The sequence below is a fragment of the Oxyura jamaicensis genome, chromosome 10, assembly GCF_011077185.1.
Source record: "Oxyura jamaicensis isolate SHBP4307 breed ruddy duck chromosome 10, BPBGC_Ojam_1.0, whole genome shotgun sequence".
Lineage (NCBI taxonomy): Eukaryota > Metazoa > Chordata > Aves > Anseriformes > Anatidae > Oxyura > Oxyura jamaicensis.
The window spans coordinates 20,895,097-20,899,980 of record NC_048902.1 but is presented as its reverse complement, the minus strand read 5'-3'; the positions used below and the strand labels follow the sequence as shown (position 1 = coordinate 20,899,980).

At 53.5% G+C, this 4,884-nt stretch overlaps 1 long non-coding RNA gene across 1 annotated transcript; it reads left to right on the top strand.

Annotated features, from left to right (window-relative positions):
- The first annotated feature begins 305 nt into the window (after nt 1-305).
- LOC118172004 lies at nt 306-1,635 on the top strand. Its single transcript, XR_004753518.1, has 2 exons — nt 306-1,023; nt 1,211-1,635. It is a non-coding gene; the product is annotated as an uncharacterized LOC118172004 (long non-coding RNA).
- The last annotated feature ends 3,249 nt before the right edge of the window (nt 1,636-4,884 follow it).

Below are 4,884 nucleotides of genomic sequence, written 5' to 3'. Positions count from 1 at the left end.
AGGGAGGGGGCAGCTGAGGAGAGGGCTGCTCCAGAGGAGGATTTCCACGCGCTCATCACTGACACCAGTTCCCAGCGGATCGGGATAAGGGCAGGGACCTGCGCTACTGGGGATGTGCCTGAGCCCCACCGGGGGAAAGGGACGGATCCTGCTGGGCACACCAGGTCCTGGGGGATACGAGGGGCTGGGAGCGTGGCTGGGCAGCTGGGGAAGGGGGCAAGGAATGGGGGTTGCCCCAAGAGGGCAGCAGGAGGGGTCCAGACAGAGGGACAGGGGACCCTGCCTCCATTGTAGCTCAGTGTTTTGCCCCAAACTGGCACCTCCTAATGAACGTCCCTGGGAGCAACCAGCTGATGAGGTTCTGCATACCGGTGGGCGTGCAGAATGCGGCCCGGACCCCTTCTGTGCTGGTGTTTTCTGGAAGGACACTTCAGTTCAGGGTTTCGCTTGGGTTTGGTTTCTTGGTAACTGTGAGCATTCACTGCCCCTCGTAACAATCCCGACCTAGGCAGCCAGGGGCCGGCATCATTTCAAATGCTGGCAGGTCCATGGGGGTGTGCGGGCAGAGGAGATGGTCCTCAGCCCAGCTCCAGGCTCACAGACTGTTTTTGTTCCTCTCACTTTTGTTTTACAGCTTTGTTTGGGCCCGAGAATTTCCACTCCGCATCTGTTTTCTTATGAAGCTGGCCTACCCTTTTTTTTTTCTTCATTTCTGCATCTTTTAATTCTTGAGTCATCAGCCGTACTGACCAGCTTAGCATAAGAAATGAAATTAATTCTCATGCTCAGGCTCCAAATGTAAATTCATTTATTAATAATTTAAATGGATTTATTTATGCAGTTTGATATTTTTCAGGTTCAGGGAAGCGATTCATTTTCCTCGCGTTGACGATCAACAGACACCGTCATTAAGCTCTTTCTTTCCCCATCCTCCTCTTCCATCCCAGCCTGCTAAACACATACAAGATGGGAGCCCGCTGGTCTTGGCGGGCTCCCAGAGAAGCTTTCCATCAGCTAATGTAGGTAAATAATTAATTCTACCTGATCTTCTATCTACTCCGGACATGTCCTCCCTCAAAAAGGGATGGATTTTCCTTCCAAACGTTTCCAGTTACCACCATGCGAAGAGTTTCTGCCAAGTGCTCTGAGCCTCCGCAGCGAGTGGCAGCTCCATTTTTTTTTAGCATTATCCAAAAAGCGGCTTTTTTAGCTCTCGGTGTTGGTGGTTGGCAGGGAGCAGAGGCAGCTCGGCCCCGGGGAGCTGCGTGGTCTCCGCACAAAGCTGGAGCTTCCTGAAGCTCAGCTAGTGGCAGCTCACGGAGCGTCCCGTAGGCCAAAAACCCAAAGCACCCAACACGATCTGTGAACCCCCGTGGCCACAGAAGCTGGGGACCCGATGGCACCTCCGGCAGCAGCTGAATTTACTGCTGCGATGGAAGGTGGCTGACCTCCAAGTGCATCGACAGAACGTCGTGGCGAGGCCGGGGAAAATACCACGGTAAATGTTGACGTGTTAATGGCAGCCACAACATCTCGATCCCATCCAGATAGGGATCAATGGCAAACCCAGCTCCATAGGATGTGGCGGAATGTTTTAAGCAAGAATCACGTGTATTTACTTAGAATTAGATGTCCCTGAAATGAAACCCTCAATCTGAAAACCCACAAGCTTTGAGCCCAGAGTCCAAGCCCACCTCAGGACAGATTTTTGCACCTGGTTTTCATCTGCGTAATGGGTCCTCCCAGCCCTCTGGATAGGAATACCACAAAGCCCTGGGAATGTTTGAAATTTAGATCCGCTTCCTTGTGGTTTGGACCCCTCTGAGATGAATTGAACTTTCGATCAATCTGGATTTGCTTTCCTCCTGTGGGATGACATTCCCTTGCTGAACCCTTCAGGCTCGTGTGAATCTCGCCCGGCTTCACGCTCTGTTACAAATGTGAAATTTTATTTCAAAGACTTGCAGCTTTTTGCCTCGAACTGCTCTGGAGCCTGTGCAAATGTGGCTGAGCCAATGTGGCCTCGGCTTTGGGAGACTTTTGGTATTTTGCCTGGTAAAGCACAGGTGAAGTGCCCCATGTCGGAGGTTCTGCCTTCACCTTGTGCCTGCTCACGATGGCCGTGGAAGCCGTCAGACAGACAGACAGACACAGACAGACGTGGAGCACGGCTCGCCTCGCGGCCAGCTTTCCCACCACCCGAGTTCTGCTCGCTTTCATGAAGTTTTAGCATTTCTTTTTTATCTCAACCTTGCAGGCTTCAAAGACAGCATGCAGCCAAGCTCTACCTGCTGCAGATGGGAACGAGGCAGCTCGTGCTTGCCGTGCTCATCCTGTAGAACTGGAATTGATTTATTCTGGTTGCAGCACTGACGACTGCAGTTCCTGGGTGGATGCAAAACCTTTTTAGCATGCCGGCTCTTAGGAAACCCTTTGCAAGCCCAACGCGAGCACCTTTTGCTTTTGACAGCACAACCTTATGCAAATAAAAGTCGTTTTCCCCATTTGCTTACGTGGCCTGTTCCTGCAGGCAGGAAGCGGAGAAGCACCCGAAAACATCCCGGGTGCTGCCGAGCCATCGAGGCTGGCGTCGGGGAGCTCCCTGCAGGAGGAGATGGGTTGGAGCACACTGAGATGGGCTGGAGCTGAGGTGGGGTCCTCCTGGGGCTGCTCCCCCCTGCCCGGCACGGTGCAAGGACCGCAGGGGTGTCCTCAGGGGACGCTGCGGGAGCGCGGGATGGCACCGTGATGGTTGTGCCATCCAGATATGGCAGATGAGCAAGAGAAACCCGCGCCTTCACGCAACGACAACACTCTCGTTTTTTGGATCACAAGCCCGATCTGTCAATTAGCGGGCTGCGCATCGACTCCAAGCGCCGTGCCCAGAATAGCAGCAGCGAAGTGTTGAAGCATCTATTAAATTTATTTTCAACCACGAAAACCGAGACACGTCTGCTCACGTTATCGCAGCGCTGCCGGACGTACTGCTTTGCTTTGCTTCTCTCGGGATTATTTTGGTGTCTGTGTGCATTTGGAGTGCGGGGCCCAGCCAGATGGCTCAGGCCAAAAGCCTGCTCTGTTTAACCAGCACGAACCGGTGGAAGACACTGGGCGCAGCTGCACTTGCATGTCCTGGCTTCTCTTCTCCATGCTGTCCTCTGCCAGGTCACTGGGCTCTGTGTGGTTCAGAGCCTGGGTCCGTGCCCCTCCTGTGCCAACTGAGGGTGGCTGGAAGGCCCCAGGAGCCCCCCAGACCCTCCCGCCTCCGCTGGAGGATGCTCTCCTGCCCCTCTGCAGCTGATGCGGGTTTCCCTTGTCCTATTCCCAACCTGCTTCGGAAAGGGCAAAATGGATTCTTCCTTCCTTGTGTTTAAAAGGTTGAGAAGGAAATTACAGAGTTTCTGCATCCCTGGAGAAGTGGGAGCTTGCTGCATCCCTGGGAGCTTGCTGCAGTGCTTCAAGGGGGTGCACAGGAGGGGCCGCATAGCTGCAGCCTGGCAGGGAGGGGGTCACGGGGGCAGCTGGGGTTCCCTCCCTGTCCTCCTTCATTCAAACCATCCTGGTCCCCTGCACCGCTGGCCTTCTGGTGGCTGGGGAATGTCCACAGCCACCCAACATCCCTCCGGAGAGAGGTTTCCTCCAGCACAGGGCTTCTGCTCCCAGCAGCCATACACAGCCCTGTGCCGGGGAGGGTCCTGTCCCCACGGGTCACCAGCACCCACGTCCCTCTCCAGCGAGCCCCCGCCAGCATCTCTGTGGCACCAGCTTGTTGGCTGCTTAATTCCAATTATGTCTGATGATTAACTGCCCAACTGCAGGAGCTTAAACAATGCACTGAACTGATTGGAAGTGTGATAATTGGGGGGGGGGGGGGGAATGCTTTCAAACGTGATCGTGCAGCAGATAAGGCTCCTCGTGGAGGATTACATGTGATGCTGGGGATGTAAAACAACGTCGTTATGCAGAGAGCGTTCCCAGCCTAGGCTCTGGGCCGTGTTTCAGACACCCCCGTCCTTACCTGCTGCATTTGCCTCTTGCTCGGGTCCTTTCCTGGTGCACAAGGCACTGGGGTGAGCGTGGGACACAAAGCCACGTGCAGGGGGTGATGCTCAGGGCCCCAGCTGGGGGGACATACAGAGCCCTGGTGGATTGGTTTGCACTTTTTTGAAACGAGCAATATTTTTTATTTTTTATTTTTGTTAAAGGCAATTTTTCCTCATGGAAAGCTCCCAGTGTGTCTCTCCGGTTTGTTCCATTTTCGTGGAAAAGGACGGGTACTCCTCTGCTGGCTTTCTCCATCCTGAGCCCCTGCTGGAGTATTTCCTTGTGAGAAATCCTTTTAGAAGGACTTGACTGGTTTCTGGAGACACCCCAAAAAAGGATAAAAATGTTTTCAGTAATATCTTTTATCTAAAATGGGTTCGCATTTGGAGGAACGCAAGAGTGGTTGGGGCAAAGGCAAAACCAGTGGTGGCGGTGGGATGGGGATGGGGGTGAGGAGGGGCACGGCGCCTGCATGGCTGGGGGCTCCGGGACCCCTGTGCCGGGGAAAGGGGGGGCTCGCCTTCCCAGCACAGGGTTGCTGAAAGCGCCTTCCCTAATTTATTGGTTTTTCTTTCTCACGGGTGGAAAAATCAAGGGCAGCGCCGCGCAGCCTGCTTGCAAACGTGGCTTCCAGGGGAACTTGTGAAAGGACATTGATTTATGATCAAAAGGGAAAAAGCAAAGCAGAATAAAAAGAATACTTAAGACTTAAAAACAGGGAAATCTCGTTTCTTCCTGTGTAGGTGTTACCTGGGAATCTTTCATGTTAAACTTAAATGGAATTAAGAATGAGGGGAAAATCACCCTGGGACTAGCGTGATCCTTGTAGCCCTCTATTAA